This window comes from Acomys russatus, chromosome 26 (assembly GCF_903995435.1).
Source record: "Acomys russatus chromosome 26, mAcoRus1.1, whole genome shotgun sequence".
Lineage (NCBI taxonomy): Eukaryota > Metazoa > Chordata > Mammalia > Rodentia > Muridae > Acomys > Acomys russatus.
Window position 1 is genome coordinate 40,119,812 of NC_067162.1, and position 21,461 is coordinate 40,141,272.

Sequence of the window (21,461 nt, forward strand, 5' to 3'; positions counted from 1 at the left end):
GTATGTGCCTGCATGGAGATGAAAACACACCCTTAAGTGTGGGTCCTCTCTTTCCATGTTGTTCAAGGCAGGCTCTCTTTACAGTCATATAAATGAGCCTAACTATCCAAGAGCTTTTGCCTTCTCCTATCTCTGCCTCCCATTTCCAGTGGAAACAGGGGTTAGTGACACCTGTGCAACTGTGTATAGTTTCTTACCTTAAATTCTAGGGATCAGAAGAAATCAGATGCCTCAGGGCTATGTAGCAAAGCACCTTGAACTCCCCAGCCCACAAACATTTTACTTTGATGGGGCCATAGAACGTCTCTCTCGGTGCTTTCCTACAAGCTTCCAGAAGGAACAAATCTCTCCCCGATGATTGCCCAGCATGTTCAAGAACACATAAGGAAGTGACAGAACATGGCCAGGGCTGGGGACAGGTTGAAAGCCTGAGAAGTCAGGGTCATACCTTCTTGATTGCACCACTGAACACTTCTTCAGTCTAGCAAAGTATTGGCTTTTTGTTTTTGTTGTCATTGTTTTGGGTTTTTTATTTGTTTTTGTTTTTGTTTTTTAATAGAAGAAATCACCATGCTCACCCAACTCAGCCTCAGCACATTAATCTTGTGCAAAATCAGGGTGTAGTAGTACACTCAAGGGCAGATTTTTTTTTTTTTTTTGAGAATTCAATTGAATTTTTTTTTGAGCTCCAATTTTTTAAAATTTTTTATTAATTTATTCTTGTTACATCTCAATGGTTATCCCATCCCTTGTATCCTCCCATTCTTCCCTCCCTCCCATTTTCCCCTTGTTCCCCTCCCCTATGACTGTTCCTGAGGAGGATTTCCTCCCTCAAGGGCAGATATTAAATGAACTAATATATGCAAAGCACTGAGAATTTGTCCTCTGTTAGCTACTTCAATAACAAATAGGCAAGAATGGCGACAGCTGAGAGGGTGTCACTTATAGAGTAGCTATGGTGTGTCAGGCATGAGACAGAGGGCTTGAAGGAATTTGAGCACGCTGAGAAGAGGTCAGTGTTACAGAGAACCTCAAATTCTGGCTGTACAAGCAGAGCTAAGGTCAGAGGAGTGAGCCCCAGGTCTATTCCAGGCTGCGTCTGTTCCACTTTGCAATGCAGCCTTCAGGACAACAAGAAATCCAAAGATAAATACGATGGGCTAGGGAGATGGCTCAGTGTGTAACGGGCTTGTTGTGCAAGCACAAGGACCTGAGTTTAGGTCTCCAGCAGCCTTGTGAAAAAGCCAAGGATGGCAGTGTATTCCTGTAAGCCCAGCACAGGGGCCAGAATGGGTAAAGCCTGCGGGATTGAAGACCTCAGTGACCAGCTGCTATCCCTGCAACAACAAACTCAAGGCTCAGCGAGAGTCCCTGTCTCAGAAAGTGAAGTGTAGAGTGGTAAGGGGGAAATACTTAGAACTTGACCTCTAGCCTATACGTACACACAACCGGGAAAGCAAACCAGCATACACGCGCGCGTGCACACACACACACACACACACACACACACACACACACACACACGCATGCACACATGCACATATACATTGTTATTTTTGTGTGTGTGGAAGTAGTTAGAGCTCTAAGTCTCTTAAAGACGGCAGGCCATCGATGTCCTGTTCAAGGTGAAGAAACGGTGTGGTTTGACCAAGGACTAAACCGAGCTGATTCTCCACCTCCCCCTTGGCATAGACAGCAAAACCCAGCTTCAATTACACTGGCCACATCTCCAGTGTAAAAACCTCCCTTACGTCCCTTTCACACTGCCATGCCCCTGAAAACGATCTCTTTGGGTTCCATTTTGTCTGTCCAGAAGCTGGAGGCCAACGTGGGTCATCTTGCAGTTCCTGAAAAGGTGCCCAGGCCAAGCTCATTTCAAGCTGGCTTTATCTGTCTTTTTTTTTTTTTTTTTTTAAGTAGATCCAGATCCCAAGGTAGTATATCTCTAAAACTGTCTGAAAGGTAAAAATACAAATTTCTTGTCTTGGAAGTGTTGCTTTAGAAATCTACCTACCCACTGTATGCATCATACCTTAAGGACACTAGGAAACACCGGGCATACTTGGCAAGCCATTCTCCCTACCTTGGTGACCCATGGAACGTTACCTTGCACCCAATATAGAAAGATCCTTTGGGGGCACAGCTCTGGTAGAGAGCTTGGAGGCAATTTGTGCTCAGAAAGTCCTTTGGTGAAAGACCTGCACTGGCACATTGTACCCACAGTCCAGTCTGCCCACTTACCCAGGACCTGTGTGCTGACACACTTGAGTCAGTCCTGGACAGAGATGCCAGGAGCCACTCCATTCCTGGCAGTTCCCCAGCTTCTGAGGAAGGCAGGGTATTCTCTCAGTCTTTTCTCTACTTTCATGAATGGGCTTAGTCAGGCACATGGTGAATACCATGATCCTGTGTGTTACTTGCATGGGGAAGAATTCCATGTTCATTAGTGCTCTGACCACTCTGGCAGTACATTCAACCAGACAATAATAACAGAGAATGCATGGTATGCTTGCTATGTGCGGGAGATGGGTACCTCACTACAAAAGGATTTCCCAGTGCCATAGTCCTCACCCACCCTGGGAGGTAGAGGCCAAATTCTGCATTGTATACTGAGGATACAAAAGCCAAGTGACCAATTCCGATAGCCCATGTCTGGGTCTGTTGATCTCTGGAGTCTGGCTTTCTAGTCTCAGGCTCACTCATTAGAAAGGAAGGAGAGTGTGAACCCCATTTAAGATGCTGAGATGGAAAAAAACCTATCACAAGGGAATCCAAGGGCTCATGGGAGATGTGGCCCAGGTTAAAAATGGATTGGAGTTGCAATAGTTGGAGTGGTGCTGCAGGAGGAACATGGCACAAGACACTAGAAATGAGGGAAGGCAGGTGGATGAAACCACTTTGAAACCAGTGAGATCCTCGTTGGCACTCCTGGATGTGGCTTACTGCATACAGTCCCGGGACAGATTTCAGGGCCGTTTAAAGTCCAAGAATTTTCAAAATGGTCCCAGAAAACTGGCTTTTGGAAAACCTTTCTTTCTCTCTTTTTTTTTTTTCTTGTGATAAAACACTAAACAAGAGCAACTTGGAGAGGAGGAGTTTATTTGGCTTATACGTCAGGTCACAGGACATCACCAAGTGATGCTAGGGCAGGAACCAAAGAGGAATGCTCCTTGCTTGCTCATTGTCTAGCCTGCTCACTTTTGGGCTTATGTCTAGCCAGGTTTTGTATATGGCTGAGGACCTAAGGGTGATGCCTCCCACAGTGGACCAGTTGCTTCATAGTTTTGCCATGAGAGTTCAGGCTCCTCCTCCCTATGTCTGTTTCTAAGTATGTAAAGAAGGGCCAGGCGAGTCATGGTGCTGCCCTAGAAACCACACCTAAAAATGTGGGTGGGTTAAGTATGGTGGGCAGAACATTTGAGCAAGCAGAGGTGGATGAGAAACTCGTTCCCTGTATCTTCCTCCCTCTGATGCACTGTCTTGAGGATGCCTCTGAAAGTGAATGGCCAGCCAGTGTATCTTGGAGCTGGTAGCAGCAGGCAGATGGTAATACATCATCTTGGAGGGGCTCCCGTGTTCCTCACTTTTAACTTCCCTGGACCATAACCTGTAATGTCTGGGATTACACTTGCTAGGAGAAAGGCTAGAACCTGGTGCTTGCCTCAGGTTTTGTTCTTCTGAGAAACTGCCACGAGAGCCAGTTCCCCAGGGGTTACAATCCGAGCTCTCTGAAATGCATTTAGTATCTTTTATATCTGGTTCCTTGCCTCTCAATGATGGTGTCCTGGTAATTTCTTAGCAACCAGCCTTCCTAAGAGAATAAACGTCCTTATTGTTAGTATTTACCATTTTCTAGATATTCTCCCTAAGGCTGATTTTAACCTATTAATGGCAATGTTATTAACTAAAGAATTGTAAAGAAATGGCAATACCAAACCAATATAGACTATGCCTACTAAACAGATACATAGATGTAAATAATCATGAGGACATACACAATACAATTTATCAAATTAATTAGAAAGCAACGATGTTGCTATTTACCACCTTTGCACGTGCATGTGTTTATGCATTGCATGTGTTTTTCCATTGCATGTGTTTATGCATTGCGTGTTCATGAGTGTGTGTCCATGGGTGCGGAGGCTAGAGATCAGCCTTGGATCTCACTTCCATGAAGCTGTCTACCTTGTTTCAAAGACAGTGTTTCACCACTGTGGAAATCATGATCCAGCTAGTCTAGCTGCCCCCAAAAGCACCAGGAATCTTCCCGTCTCTGTCTCCCCAGCCATGCAATTAAAAATTACACATTGCCACTTCTAGCCATTTTATGTGGTTTCTTGGGATCAAATTCAGGTCTTCAAGCTTGCAAGGCAAGCACTATACTGACTGAGCCATCTCTGCGGCCATTATTTATTACATTTTAATATAGCATATTTACATGCAATTCTATGTAAGTTTACTTTGAACACTGGCTATTGAATGATCAGCTTGCAAGAGTCCTGAAAACGTGGCAACCAGACTATGCAAACCAGTACAAGCTGATTTCAGCACACCACTGTCTCCGAGCATGCTGTACCATCTGGCCATCTGATCAGTGTAGTGTTGATTTTATCACAGCACTGCATCTTTTTGTAATACCCACATATATTGGGGGGGCACCTTTATGATTCCTATGCAGCCTATACCACTTAGTTGAAGCTCCTTCCTCACTGAGGGTCCAGCAGGTCAGCCAACGGGTTGCTTCAGCATGTGGATTTAGATTTCCTGCTTTTCGTGTTCTAAACCCACCTTCGCCTAGACTCAACAGTAGCCATTCAGACATGGGTTTTCACATAGAGGACGAACTCAACCTTAAAGAAGCTTAAGCCTAGGGACTAGTTGGTGGCATTATGAGGCAAATTTAACCACATAAGAGGAGAAATTAGGGAGGAAAGGTTTAGTAAGAAGCAGATCCTTGGGTAACCCTCTAAGGTGTTACTGATTCATCGTCCCAAGTCAAGTACAGTGGGCTCCTGAATGTTTTAGTTACAGGAGCCTGCTTAAGTTTGACTCTCTCTCTCTCTCTCTCTCTCTCTCTCTCTCTCTCTCTCTCTCTCTCTCTCTCTGCTTAGCTTTTCTCATCTGAAAAGAAAAATGAGAATGATTAAAAATAAACACAGGACTCAACGTACAGGAATAGCCCGGGATGGTGCTAGACACACAGGACGTGCTCGAAGCATGTCAGGTACAGAGGCTTTTCCCACTATGGGGTTCTCTGCCATCCCTATCCATACAAGTGATTTTTGGCCAACCCTCAGCCAGTGTCACTCTTCTTTTGCTTTCATTTTAATTCCATGGCTACTGCCAGCTCTATCAACACTTGGGCTGTAGAGAAGAGTGAAGCAAGACTTTTCTGCCAAGGTAATTTCCCGAAGTTTCCATTTTTGGAGGAGAAAATTAAAGAATGGCCAAGATCAGCAGTTTGGGGAGAGAAGGGGGAGAAAATGAACTTCTCTTTGCCAACAGTCTTGTCACAGAATTTTCCAGGCTCCAAGGTGCAAAGGGGGAGTGGAAACTTCCCTGAATGTGAACAAGAAGAAAAGGATCACTAGGGAGAGCCCGAAAGACAGCACTGTTTTGGTCAAAGGTACTTGCCATAGCCCACAGCTTGTGCCACCACTTGCTTTTTATGTGGCTTCGGGTGTGTGCAAGCTTCTAAGAGAGTACACCAGTGACCAACTGTTGGGGGGTGTCCAGAGTGAAGCAGGTGCTCTACATTTCACCAGAGCACAGCCATCTCTCAGTGACATGAATTATTAATGCAAGCTCGGGGTTCACGTGTAATTTCTCATTTGCTCAACCAGCTGGCATTAAAGGTCTTGTGTATGCCAAGTGCTATGGGAAAGTGAGGGTGCAGTATGAGAAAAACATACTCATCCCAAGGGGATGAGTGTTAGTGAGGAGATGCGCAGATATTGTGTGTGGGGGGGGCAAACCTTTGAAAGCCAGAGGCTAATTTAGGCAGTATGAGAAAGTAAGTTTTAAGCTGAGGCCTGATGGATGCTTAAGAAGGCCGGGGTGTGTCTGAAGTGAGAGTAACTCAGGGATATATTGGGCCCTCCCTCCCACCTCCATGTCATCAGAAAGAGGGATCAGTCTTGACATCTGAGCATCTCATTGGTCAAGCCAGTAGGAAATCAATATTCTCTGATCCTAGCACCTTAGTCCTGGCCTGTTCTGGTCTCTTGTGGCCTTTTTTATTTTCACCTTGATTGTCAGAAAGATACAGAAAGGGTAAGAAAGGGGATTGTGTCCGTTTATACCCAAGTTAAAGCAGGAAGGAAGAGGGAGGATGAAGAAGGAAAAGAGAGAGGAAAAATGGAGGCATAAGAAGGAAGAAGAGAAGGAAGTTGGCTGGAGGACCTCCTCTTTGGTGATGGCAAGTAGCCTTTTCTTTGGTTAATACATTAAGTTAGCATGTCACTTCATATGACAATAGTTCAGTAATCCTTTGGGCTAAAACTAAAAGGAAATAGAAAACGTCGATCAAACTTTGAACAATATTATCATATAAAGAGAAGAAGCAGACTGTGGTCACATAATCCATACAATCCCAGCATCCAAGAGAACAAAGCCCAGGAATCTCAAGTTCAAGGCTAGCGAGCTACATAGTGAGGTCCTGTCTCAGAAAATCAACAAGAGAAAAAAATAAAAATAAAAATAAAGCAGAAAACAAAAGGAAGTGAGAGAAAAAGGAAAAAAAAAAAAAAAAAAAGGAAGTGAGCCATAGAGATAGTTATCGCCCTCCTAAAGAAACCTAGCTAAAAGTAGGGACACAGTCCCTGGTCCCTAGGCTATATGGTGACATAGAGACCCCCTCTCTACCTTAATATGAAAGATTGAATTCCTGAGTCTAGAGCAGTGGTTCTGAACCCGTGACTCAAGACCGCTTTGAGTCCTGCATATCCTACACATCAAAAGTTACATTAGGAGTCAGAACAATAGCAAAATTACTACTATGAAGTAGCAACAAACTTAATTTTATGGTTGGGGGTCCGCACACATGAGGGACTGTATTAAAGTTTCAAGGCATTAGAAAGGCTGAAAACCACCAAGCTAGAGGCTTTACTGGGACAACAAAAATAAAAGAAATGCCACCTGTGTGGTTTTCATATGTGTTTCGGGGCTCCTGATTCTAGAAGGCTTCTGAGAGCCTAGAGAGGGTCACCCACTAATCTTCCTGATTCCTCCCTTCGAAGCAAGGCCACTTAAACCCAGAGTTTGTTTACAGACCTTGGCTGGATACACACACTTCTCTCCTGAATCAACAATCCCCTCTCCAGCTGTCTAGTCTAGCACCATACTCCCTGTGTGTTTGGTTTGGGGGAAGTCGACTTTAATTGCCATCTCTGAAACCACAGTATAACTCTGACAAGAGTGTCGAGCCCAGAGATCTTGACTGTGGTTTGGGTGGGCTCAGCTATTAATGGAGGGAACAGCACCATGACCCCAAATGGCAGCCCCTGCATGTGGGCTTCAAATGGTACACACACACACACACACACACACACACACACACACACACACGCCTGCATGTGGGCACACACACACACCAGACACCCTCATTAGAAGAGCCACTGTTGAAAGCAGACAGCAATTTGGTTTGCCACTTGAATTGCACTGGCCATCCACATCACAAGATCCAGAAGACTCCAGTTTGTTCTCCTCAACAACGCACGGCTCTGTACAAATTTCAAACTCAGGACAGCTGGCAAGTCAAAACAAATCCTGCAGGGACTTCTCCAAGGGACAGAAAGCTAAAGCCCCAGCAGCCACACAGCACCAACCCCACTCATTTACCTGCAGCCTTGTGTCTCACTCAGTAGCAAAAGCGGGAAGCAAACACCAAGCGACTGAAAAGCTGGAGGCTGAAAAGCGGGAGACCTCTACTGTTTTATTGACTTGTCGCTGCAGATAAATTGACTATAATTTACTTCAAGAGTAAATTACAAGACGCTCATAAGAAAAGAGAAAAAGAAAAAGAAACTGCTGTGCATCACAGGTCCCTAATTAAGATGTTAACCATGATTTCTCTTAGAAATTGGAGGAATAGTCAGAGAGAGAGAGAGAGAGAGAGAGAGAGAGAGCTGATGCACCGTGTCCAACTCTGCATCCTTCCACTCCATCACATCAGGTTTGCTTTTGGTGATCAGATAGACAGATGTGGCAAGCTGAGCGCAGACACTTGCTGGAGGGCTCTCTTACCAGATCACTGTCGGGGCTTTGTCAGGTTTTATTCTCTCCCATGTCTCTGTCACTAACACAATTCTGTGGGGGAAATTCTGAAGCCACATATAGAACCGGAGACCGGGTGCTACTTAAAACAGAGAGGCCAATAGGATTTGAGGCGAGAGGAAGAGAAGGAAGTATCTACGAAAGCCTGCATCTGTGCTTTGAAAAGCTAGTGTAATCAACAGAGCATTGAAACACACACACACACAAATACGTACACATAGACACACTTCACACACATACATCACACACACCCACTCACACACCACATACAAATGCACACACAAATACACACACAAATACACACACAAATACACACACGTAGGAACGTAGGAATGCACACAAACATATACACAGACACAGACATATACATGTGTACACATAAATACACACACATGAATACATTTAAAACATACACACATCACACAAAAATATACACCAACATATGCACATACACATCTATATACATATGAACACACAAATACACACACAACTAAGAATAAACAACAGCTGTCCTCAGCAAACAACTGTCACGAGCAGTTCTTTGGAGAAAAGAACACGGAAGAGTCTCCAGAGCTAAGTCCAGCTGGACCAACAGTCCCCACAACTGAAGTGAAATGGGATGGACGTCCCTGGGTCGGGAGAACTGGAGGTGGTGTGCTGGAGACTTTGATATGAGCAACCTCCAAATCCGGGCCTCCCGGCAGAAACTATCAGGCTTCCTTTATTATCAAATATCTGTTGAGTGCCTTCCGTGGGTCTGAGCACTAGCTAGGTTCTGAGGCAGCCCAGAATGGTCACAATGTTGCTTCAAATCTCAACAAGAACCGTTATTTCCCAAACGGAGGGAAAAACCACAGTGTCCAGTGGTCAGCTTTGCTATAGCTTAGATATGATGTGTACCCCACCACCCTCAAAAGCCCATGTGCTAAAGGCTTGGTTCCCACCTGGTAGATACAATCACTCAGAGGTGATTTGATTGTGAAGATTCTGTCTGAATGAATGGATTCCTCCATTGATGATTTCATAATCGGATGGTATATGTTTAGGAGTTGACGCAAACCAGGAGGTGAGACCTGGTTAGAAGCATGCCACTGGGGATGTGACTTTAAGGGGTATGCCTGCTTCTCAAAGTCTTTCTCTTCCTGTCTCAACAGTGAGCTACCTCCACCACACTGTCCTGGGCAGACATGGCTCTCTGTCTACCACAGGACTATATAGGCTATGTGGACAGCTGACCAGTAATTAAAACTTTGAGCCAGGAAAAAAAAATCCCTTTTTATAAAACTGTCTTTCTTATGTATATGCCGCAGTGATGAGAAAAAAAATGCCCAACACATAATCTTTCCATCTTCAGCCTTATGTACCGAGAGTCCCAAAATCCCATCCTGTCCACAGTTGATAAACAAGTGAAACAGCTCATCTCCTAACAGTCAGATCCGGTTGGCCCAGTGGCCTGTTCCATAGTCCTCATGGCACTCAACACAATTATATCGAACTTTGTGTTTAAAGTCCACTTACAGCATGAAATCATGATGTTATAGAGGGGCGGGGCCAAGGTTGGTTTTGTTCTCAGGTGTCTTCTTAGGATTCCCTGGTTTCCCAGGCAGTCACTCCATGGGTGAGTTATAAGATGAATAGATGGGTAAGAGGGGAGGTTGAAGAAACGACAAATCTCCTTTCTCACGCTATACTAGGACCCAGGAGTCGGAGACATGGTCCTTATCTTGTGGGAAAAACTTATTTGATGAGTAGAGAGGTCTGTTAACTAAGCAGATATCACAGCATTTCTACATACTTTTTACCTTGTTTCTTGCCCTCATCCCAACAGTAGACAGGGGGCAGACTTTCAACATTTATGGATGAGAGACTTTGGGATGAAGCTGTATGCTCTCTCTAATATTTAGGTGGGGGGAGAGAAAGACAGAGAGATGTGCTTTGCAGGTGCATATGTATACATGGACATGTAGGCATATGCATATGCTTTCATACGGAGGTCAGAGGACACCCGAGGATATCAGTCCTCAGGCACTGTCCTCTTTGTCTTGGATACAGGACTTTTCAACAGCCTGGAACTCAGCAACTAGACCAGGTATCAAGAGACACGCTGCCATCTATCTCTGCCTCCTCAAAACTAGGATTACATGTGCACACATACTTGGATTTTTTTAATGCAAGTTCTCAGGGTAGGACATGGGTTTCCAGGTTTGCAAGGCAAGCACTTTACCAACGGAGCCATGTCCCCAGTCTCATAATTCTCATTCTTAAGCCTCGGTATTTTTTGAGAAGGTCATATTCATCTAATGCTATGTTCCCCAATACTGGCCCAGCCCTTGGGTCAGGTCAAGACTTCTTGTTCGGTTTAGATTCACAACTAAATTGAAACAAAAACCAAACTCCCTAGGGTTCACAATTATCTAATAGAAACCTTTTCTTTATAGTCTATCCCTTCTTATGTATGTCCATCTCCTTGTCAAATGCGAGGTCATCAGGATGTGCAGGGACTGTGCTATGGCTTTCCCCTCTGAGGTCAAACGATGAACTACCCCTCAAGATATGTTTGACACATAGGCTAATGTGCACCCACAAAACTCGTAACTACCCAGAAACTAGAGAAGGCTACATTTCTTAGCTAGTAATTAGGGAATTTGAACCAGATTTCTCAGGTAACATCAAAACTTGTAGGTGAGTACCCTGACCACTGTGGCAGCCATGGGCCACAGGTATGTCCACAGCACGTGAAATGTGGCCAGTGTCTGAAGAGCTGACTTACTAATCTAACCTAAGCCAAACTATTACTATCATATTTAAAACCTGAAGCGATATCATTATTTTTTCTCTCCTCACACAACCCTATTATTTTGGTCAGACTCAGAACTAATCTTACATTAACGTTGTGGACCACAATAATAATCCAAATTGACAGTCACAGCAAGTTTCAAAGACTTGAAACAAAGTGAAAGATTATAAGATAGGTCATGAAAGCATTTTGTAAAGTATACATGGGTATGGTCATTTTGACGCAGGAGTTTAAAGTAATATTAAGTATCTTTCCACCTGTTCCATTTTACTTTTGTAAAAGGATCTTTTAAACAGCTTAAGACTGGAAACAGAGTTCCATCTAGGTTTCTTCTTAGGCAAGTAAGACATTTCATAGTAAGTAAATAGCAAAAGCAAATACAGCCATGTATGAGGTAGACTATTTAAGGACCTCAGGTAGGTGCCCTGTGATGTTCTTTATACACCCAGGACAATGCTGGCAAGGAGGAATGCTTTTACCCTCTCTAAGTTTTCATGTTGACAGTGTGTCAGCAGACTCCTCAGAGCTGAATTAGATTGTTTAGAGCTGCTGAAAGTTTGTAATTTCATGTATTTTGTGGTCAGATAAAAAAAAAAGACCCTTTCCTGGAAGGTGGGATGCACTTCAAGTGGGGCAAAGATTTCTTCAGTATTCTCCTTTCCCAAGGCCACTGCTAGTCCTGTAAGGACTCCGGAAATCCATGACTGATTAAAGGGGAAAGTCCTGGAGATAACCCCTTTCCCTCTCACCTCTGCAAGGTTTTGTTGCAGAGTAGGTAGAAAGTGTTGCCCCACTCTCTTAGGTTTCTACCATTGTGATAAGACACTATGGCCAAAAGTAACTTGGGAGGAAAGAGGTTAAAGAATTGACCAGGACAATTGACCCTGTGTCAACTCGACACACCAATACAACTATTAAACCATAAAATTTTCTTTTTTGTTTGCCCCCAAGAACTCACACTAATAGCAACATCACAAGATAGAGCACGTTTCACTTGTCAATGTCTTAATCGTTAAAAATTCCAAACACTTTAAACATTTAGTCTCCTTAAAACATGCAAGTCTCTTTCAAAGTTCAAAGTCTCTCTAAAAGACTCCAAGTCTTTGTGACATATTCAACGTTTATAAGCTATGAGCTCCTATAAAATAAAAATCCAAGTTAAACAGTTCCTTACTCCAAGAGGGAAGAAACAGGGCACAGTCACAATCTGAGCAACACAGCCAAAATTTCATTGGCATAAATCACATCTTATACCTCAATGCTCTGTAGTGAGATTTACTCAGAATCTACTGGGCTTTAAAGTGCTCACATCATTTCACCTCTCTAACGTTCTCATTTATAGCACATATACCTTGTCTCATAGGCTCCGGCCAGCTCCACGCCACTACACTGCTGTCCTTGGTGGCTGTCTCACAGTCCTGGCATCTGCAATATGCTGGTGTCTCCAGAGCCCGCTCCTTCACCAGTGAACTCCTGACATCTCTTCAGGGAGTCTGATCCGGTGCCAATCCCCAGCCTCTCTTTAAGACCCCTTCAATGCAGGAAGCTCCACCCAGTGCCTAGCCTCAGCTGTTGTCTATGATCCCTTTCATGCCTTTAAAACCAGCAGCACCTGGAAGACTCTTACATATTTACCGAATTTACTACCAGCACAAGAGAGTCCCTTTAGTCCCTTCTGGACCCCACCTTCTGTGTGCTGATGATGAAAAAATCCTCCCAGAAGATTTTACTTTAGTGATTCTGCTCTCTTCTTAATCACTATTAATTTCTCAGTCCCAGCTGACCTGTGTCGACTGGCACAGTAATGCAAAGGTTTTACTTCAGCAGCAGTTGGACTCACAGCTGATTTTCTGTTTCAGCTGACTAGAGCCACACATTCATTATTCAAAGTATCACACAAACACGCTAGAGAGGGGCCTAAAAGGCTCTTGAATCTTCCCTCCAAAACCTCACTAGCCAGGCCACCCTCACCTACACCGCTCTCAACATTAGCTCCCATGTTTCCACGGCAGCTCCTTCAGGTCTCAGAACGCAAAGGCTTTTCTGGCCCAAAGTTTCAAACTCCTTCCATATCACTCCCCCCAAAATGTGATTAGGTCTGTGGCAGCAACAGCTCGCTCTCTGGTACCAATTTCCAGTCTTGGGTAGTTTTCTATTGTTATTACAAAGCACCGTATCCCAAAGTGACTTGGGGAGGTGAGGGAGGTGAGGGGTTTGTTTGGCTTACACACCCTGATCACAGGCCATCGCTGAAGGGAGCCAAAGCAGAGTTAAAGCAGCAGACACCTGGATCCTTGGCCACCATGTGCAACTAGGACTCAAAGTCCAAAGATGGCAGACAGAAGAGAGAAAGAGCTGACATCATCCAGCCATTGTAATCAAAGTCTTTGTACCAATCCCAGGCCAGATCTTCTGAACCTGCTAAATGAAGTATAAACCATAGAAGTTACCCCCAGCATGCAGAGTTCAAGTACCTGTCATGGAAGATCCCCAATAACACTTGGTATATGAATTCTTTATGCTGTGACCCACAGAAGCCCAACCCAGTAGACTGCCATCTTTGTGTACAAAGACAAACAAAACAAAACAAAACAAAAACAAACAAATAAACAAACAAACAAAAAACGCTGGCTGGAATGATAGATAGCTCAGTTAATATGGTATTTGCCTTGCAAGCATGGAGACATGAGTTCAGTTCCCCAAAGCCCATGTAATAAACACCAGGGGTGTTAGTGGGTATTCATAATCCCAGCACTTGTAAGGTAGAAACAGAAAGATCCTTGGGGCTCCCTTGCCAAGTGCCAGACCCGTAAGAGACCTTGGCTCAAAGAGCAAGGTGAGTAGGACCTAAAGACCAACACTAGAAAGTTCTCCAGCCATCACATAAACATGTACGTATATGTGCATGAACATCCTCAGACATGTGTGGGTATGCACGCACATATACAAACAAACACATATTATGCAACCAGTGGCTTTTGTTTATGGCACTTATTTTTCGTTCTGCCTTTCCTTTTTTTAAAAAAAAAAAAAATCTTTCAAAAAATAAAAGGGGATCAAGTCTCTTCTTTGGCTACCTGTTGTCCTTCCTCTGAGTGCCACCAGGTCTCCCCCTCCAGGGGACATGGTCAAATGTGAGGCACCATAGTATGTGAGAAAGTCATATCACACTCTCCACTCAATGTGGAGAATATGATTACCCTATGAGAATATATAGGGGGAGGTGATCCCCCTCAGGAACAGTCATAGGGGAGGGAATAATGGGGAAAATGGGGGGGGGGAGGGAAAGGGACGATACAAGGGATGGGATATAAACATTGAGATGGTAACAATAATAAATTAATAAAAAAAATTAAAAATAAATTAAAAATAAAAAAAATAAAAGGGAAATGGGAGGATACAAGGGATGGGATAAACATTGAGATGTAACAAGAATAAATTAATAAAAAAAAAAAAAAAAAAAAAAGAAAAATAATAAAAAAAAAAAAATAAAAGGGGAATGGGAGGATACAAGGGATGGGATAAACATTGAGATGTAACAAGAATAAATTAATAAAAAATAAAATAAAATTAAAATTAAAAAAAATAAAATAAAATAGAAGGGAAAAATTGCCCCAGCTGGTTCATTTGCTTCACTTTTTTATGTCCTTCCTGAGCCCTGCCTTTTTACCCCATGTTGGAGAGGCCAAGGCAGCCTCTCAATAATAACACCCAGGCGAGGCTTGTAAAGCCCTGCTGAATGCCCAAGATCACACAGCCAACAGGTGATAAAGGCTAAACCCAAGTCCTTCCTAGGCCAGCAGCAGGCTTCTGCCGCTTTGCCAAGTTCTCTGTTCCATACAAAACTGTTTTTTTGTTTGTTTGTTTGTTTGTTTTAATCTCCCAGGGACTGCCTATCCTGCTGGGGAGACAAACGTGAAGCCACTAACCCCACTCTAGTGTGCCTTGTCAAATTAGCCACCCACCCTGCCACACACACAGCACAAATAACTACTTATGGGGCCACTCTGCAGAGAGCACTGTTCTAAATGGAGAAGATGACACTGGGCAGGTTAATAGAATGCCTGTCTCTCCTACAAGAAGCCCCCAGTTTGACTCCCCAGCATTCCATAGCCAGGGATGGTTTAGCCTGAGATCACAGCACTAGAGAGGTCAAGGCAGGAGGATTAGAGGTTTAGTTTGGCCCCAAAGCAAGTTCGAGGCCATCCTGGGTTGCATGAGACTGTGTTTCAGGGATGAGACCACACCTGCCTCCTCCTACCACCTCCATGGTGGCCCGAAGACTCAGTGTCCTGTGTTCTTAATAAGTAAGTGCTGTTGGCAGGGCAACAGGCCTGCCCATGTCCAAGGAGGTCATCCCAGAAACAGAGTGCTCTGCCCACCAGCCAGCGTCCCTGGAGCTTCCCACTTATTTTTTTATAAGGCTCTAAGGTGACTTTTCTCCTATATATGAGGGTAGAAGTTAAGCTTAATGTACAAACCTATATTTTACAAAAGCGGCAGGTTGGCCTTCTCCTATCGACAGACTCGGGAGCTGAGATTTATTGCAGAATGGTAATCAGGCAAAAGAATAAATACACTGCATCTTTAATTCATTAATCACCTCGGAAAGCAAAATGAACTACAGTAAAGAAGACAATATGTTTTCCGATGGTGGGGGCGGGGGAGGAGGGAGTCGGTTACTCAATAAAATCTGTCGCTAAAATCCATTTTGTGTGCAGATTAGAGCCGGGATGTTTGGACTCTAGAACTAAACTCCCACTGGACCCTGGTCACTTTGTAGAGGAAGTAGGGCAAGCTGGTGTCTGTGGATGGTTCCCGGGGGGGGGGGGGGGGCGTCCCTGCTGTCTTTTGCTGGGTGCCTGTTGGAAGACGTATCATGAACCATCGGCTTGCTAAGAGACAGATCAGGCCAGGTTCAAACTCTGCCCCATTGGGTAAAAAGGGGGAGACCTGGGGTAGCAAGCCTGTCTCACTTATCACTCCTGCTTTCAGAGCTGCTTTGCTTTTTTTCTCTTCTCAAGATTCTAGGGAAATGGCTCAGTGGGTAAAAATGCATAAGCATAAAACTGAGTACAAGTCCCAGAACCAGGTAAAAAAGCCAGGCTGGCAGAGCCTGTCTATAATCTCAGTGGTAGGGAGGCGGGGACAATGGGTCTTAATGGCCAGCCAGGGTAGCCTACTTGATGAGAACCAGGCCAGTGTGACACTCTTTGCCCCCTCCCCACCCCTGCCACCAATGGGGCCAGGAGTATGACTCAGTGGGGAAAGGTGCTTGCCACCAAGTCTGAAGACCTGTGTTCCATCTCTAGAACCCAGAAGGTGGGACCCATGGGACAAAAATGACTCTGTCCTCTGGCCTCCACAGGTGCACTGTGGCACAGGTGCACTGTGGCACATGTGCACTTGGACACATACGCATACAATGTTACAGGCAAAAAAAAAAAAAAAAATGCCTTTAAAGTGGCTTGTTCCTGAGGAATGACACCCAGGCTTGTCCTTTGGCCTCTGCACATATACACCTACAGTTACACATCTATATGCACCTGCACACACACACACACACACACACATACACACACACGCACGCACGCACACATGTACACATGTTCACATCACATACACTCACATAATTTATGTAGAAGCTGGCCTGTATTTAAGTTGCAAATAAATGTGTTAGGAAAAAACAAAGGCACCAGGGTTTAGCCTCTGTCATTGCAGCTAGGCACAGGGGAGGTCATCGATTCACCATGAATCTGGCGCTTAGAGTTGACCTTATTCTTGCTGTCACTTCTGCGTCCTAGAAGCCAGGAAACTGCCCTTCTCCTTTTTTCACACACCCACAGGGTGAGCAGTAGTGAGCCAGCATCCACACAGCTTTCACAGCCAAGGTCTGTGATGAAGAGGTAATGGAAAGTGGTGATCACACTTAGTGTTTGCCTGGCACTTTAAGAGATTTTTCTCCCTTCATCCTTTACAGCCTCTTTGCAGAGGATGGCCCTGGGACTGACACATCACTGCATGATTGTTTGGGAAGTGAAGAGCTAGCACTTTCTATCGAACAGACCCTTGGAACTAGCCCCGCAGCGTAGATGCTCACTCGTTCTCACTGACACCAAGAAAGTTGGTTTTGATTTTTCCCACTGTATGTAACAAGTCAAAATCTGTCCACGGAATTGAAGCTGGATTCCTCTATCTGAGTGTGATTAGTATTGGGGGCTGGCCCGTGGTTTGTGGAGCTGGCCTGGGCAATGCAGGATGTGAATACTACCCACTGGAGGATCAAGACACCCTCTCTGCCTATCATGATTTAACTAAACTGTCTCCAGATGTTGCCAGATGCCCCTGACAGGGAAATACCATCCCCAGTTGATTGTCTCGTTGTCTCAAACAAAAAGTTGATGCCATGTAGGTGAGAATTCCCCAGCTGAGAAGGGCATGGCACCCGATTCCTACGTCAAACTGTTGGCTAAGTGTCCCTTCAGAGATCTTAAAACTGTAGGTCTCCAAAGCCCAAATGGGATTCTTCTCCTAATGCTACCTGGGAACTAGTTAGGAGTGAATGTTCTTGGGGTCTAGGGAGTTGGCATACTCAGTTAAATGTCTACCTTGCAAGCACAAGGACCCGACTTTGATTCCAAGAACCTAAATGAAAAAAACAAGTAGACACGATGTAAGTGCCCCTAACTCTGGGGCTCACTGGACAGCCAACCTACTTGCCTACCTCATGAATCTCAGGTCAATGCTATACTTAGGCAGATGTACCTGGGCAGAGTAAGAAAAGTAGCTGAAAGCAATATGGGCAGAAGCCGGTGAGCTGTGGTCTTGCACGGCCTCTGTCTCTAGGTCCCTGCCTCAAGTTCCTGACTTCCCCAATAATGAGCTAACCCTTTCTTCCTTCAGTTGCTTCCAGTCATAGTGCTTATATAATGAAAGAAAGCCATCTAGAGCACCGTAGTTAGTTTCTGCCCTGGCTCCAGAGGTTAAGGCAACTGCTGACATGGGTAGTAAGGCTGTTCACTATGTCAGATGCATCTCTACCGTAAAGGAGTGGCTAGAATCTTGGAAAATCGATGAACTTTTATTGCGAAGATGACATAGTTCAGATGTGTCACTAATCCATTCCTTCTCCGCAGCCCTGGCTTTCCACCCTTGGCTCTTCTCTTTTCCTGTTCCTCCTTGGCCTGTGGTATGTGGTAAGCCTCCACTCCATGGCCTGGACACATCTGCTCAGACACTTTTCCATCTCCTGAGATTGTTTTCTTTGACGTCCCCAGAGCAGAGCAGGACCATCTCCTACTTTTTTTGCTTCTCTTCTATGTCTCATCAGAGTGGCAATATAAGCCATGCCTTTGCTATTTGTCTGTTGAGCAGCCCTTCCCCACCTCCCCGATGGCTTCCTTATGCAGTGGTGTGCTGTCCACTGTGTAAAAACTGGCTATGTGGGTGTGTGGAGGTAATGGAAGGGATCCTTCACTTTAGAGTTGTGTTGTTCCCTCTTGTGAAGACTCCAGCCATGGACAGTTTTCATGCCGCCTCTGTTTGACCCTGAATGTAGAATTGGGAAAACATGCCTTACAATTCGCTCTCATTTGAGGCCATGGATGCAGACATGAGCGTAAACCAGGGAGTTGATCCTGCAAATGCTCCCTGGGAATCTGCTCTGCATAAAGATAAGCATGGGCCAGGAAGGGTGGGATATGGAACCTCAGTCCAGCATCCTCATCCTGTAAACAGGAAACCTTCCTTCCAGGATGATGAGTGAAGGGCAAAGAACTAGGTATGGGATGGTAGGAATGGAAGACTCAGTTATTATCTGCCAGACTATGAGGTCCTCTTGAATCCTGAGGAAAGTTATTCTGTGTTTCTGAGCAAAAGGAGACAAGATTGCAACTGGTCCCTTCTGCTGCCCAGCTGAGTGACAGAGCAACCAGCATGGGCACTTCCTAGATGCCATCTTAGCTGGGTCATTTACTTGCATAACAATCCCATGGGGCTCCTCATAGCACCCTTCTCCCCGTTTGAAAGATTAGAAAACGAGGCATGTGAGGAGGGGAAGTGTCTTTGCCAAAGTCACAAGACTAGGAAGGCCTGGCCTTTGTGTCTATATCACTGGCTCTCCATTTAGGAATGCCCAAGTGTTTCCAGCAGGAAAATGAAGTGCTTGTTTTTCATATCAGAGATTGGCTGAACTAACAGTTCCCTGGAGAGATTAATTCCCCAAAGATGCCCACACTGGTCCATAGAGAGCCTGGGACTGCACAGCAACTGGGAATGACTGAGAGGGAGGAGGGCTAGCTCCGCTCAGCAGCTCCCATCTCTCTTTTATATGGCGATCTCACATAAACTCTCATTTTACAAACGGTTCCTCTGCTGAAACCAAACAAAATAAAACGAGTTTGAAAACCTCTGGGCCATGCCAAATACTTAAATTTATGGAGTCGGTAACTGAAGCCTGGGGAGCTGCTAGCGGTCATTTTGACCACTCCATATTTCTCTTCTAACTTGCCCCCGAGTCTTCACATACTGCGAGCCTAAAAATGACTTGGAGGGATTGCTCAGAAAACACAGTGTAGCCCGGGCATGTCTGCCCCAAGAGGGAAAGAGTTAAGACAGCATTTGAAGCATGCTGGGAACATGATCCCATGACTCAAAGTGGGGCATACGTCTCCCTTCTATGTCCTCCCCGGGGTTCCTGTGAGCTGCTCACATCCTTATTGATGGTTACAATGCTGTAACCTCGCATGGCTGTTGTGTATTATGTCACTGTGGGCAGGCTCTCCTCCACTCAGAGATTCCCCCTAAAGATGACCAGGTCAAGGAATCGTAGCTGCAAAACCTTCTACTTTGCTTACCACCCTCCACTCGGTTCTCTCCTCATCTCCCTCCACCTGCCACAAGACCATGACTCAGTCGCTGCATTGTAAGATATAACTCTCAAATTAAAAACTGGAAGAAGAAACACATTTTGTGTCCGTGGCTTAAGGGGATTCCATCTCTAAGCCGCAGTTAAAGCTTTCTCAGTCTTTTTTACATTTGTAGCATTTTAGAGCAATTTGCTGGAGTCAAAGAAAGCAGTGAAATTCCCACAACTGACTTCAAAGCCCCCAAATCCTGTATCAGTGGAAGGGGAGTCTGGTAGCAACCCCAGAGGCACATGTAAGAACGTGCTAGGCATTTTTGCTCAGGCATCTGCGATTGATAGTAATGGCAGACACGTGACCAAATCCCCATGTAGTTCTTTGAAGAAATGCCCCCTCCTTTCCTTCTCCCCAATACTGTGAACTGTGACAAGGCAGATGATACAGGAAACAGCAAGGGACGAACCCCTGCCTTGGCTCCACAAGCCGCACTGGTCTTCATTCGGGAATGCAGGCGAGTCCCCTTTACCTGGTGGAAAGTATGAAGCAAAGTCGGCAGATAGGACGGGCTGCCACTTGATTATGAATTCTAGGTGAAACCAGAAGTGAGGGAAACTGGCAGTACTCCAGGTCTCCAGCCTGCTTCCTTCCTTCCTTCCTTCCTTCCTTCCTTATTCTTTCCTCCCTTCCTTATTCTTCCTTCCTTCGTTATTCCTCATTCTGCCTTCCTTCTCCTTCCTTCGTTATTCCTTCTTTCCTTCCTTCCTTTCTTTTGCCTGCTTTGTAGTCTTTCATCACATGTATTCCCTAGCTGACCTTCCAAATCCCTCTGGAGCCCAGTACTGCCTAGTTATCTTGGACTGGGTTTGAGACAATGCTTCTTTCTCAACTCCTACACATAAGCCCTCTCCTTGTTCTAGATGAATCTCCAGGAAGTCCATTTTCCAAGATGGAAATAGCACCCTGTGTTTGCCTAAGTAAACGCTGAAAGTACTTAAAGTATAATTCTTTTAGTAGCAAAATTGTCAGAATTTTAAAAAGCATTGTCAATAGATCACCTGGTGGAACTGTGGCTCCTGGCTCAGTTGTTAATGTGTTTGCCTTGCAAGCATAAGGATCTGAGTTCAATTCCTAAAATGCAAGAAATAAAAACAAAACAAAAAACCAAACAACAAAAAACAAATGTAGTGACACAAACTTGAAATCCCATATATTGTGTTTGTGTAGATATATGTACATATATGTATATATTGTGTTTGTATATATACTGTGTTTGTATACATATATATGCATACATATATATAATTGATGACTGTAAAAACTGTAAAAGTCAAATTATTTGAGAATGCATCTGTCCTTGTGATTTTATCACTGAATAACCATTCTCTTTTCTGCACAGATTATCTTCTGAAGGCATCGCAGTGTAAAAATTCACCATCCCACCAGCTCAAATCCTTATCTGGCTCACCACTGAGTCTGTGAGATGCTAGGTGCCTAGCATATTGCATAACCCTCCTTGGCTTCTAGGT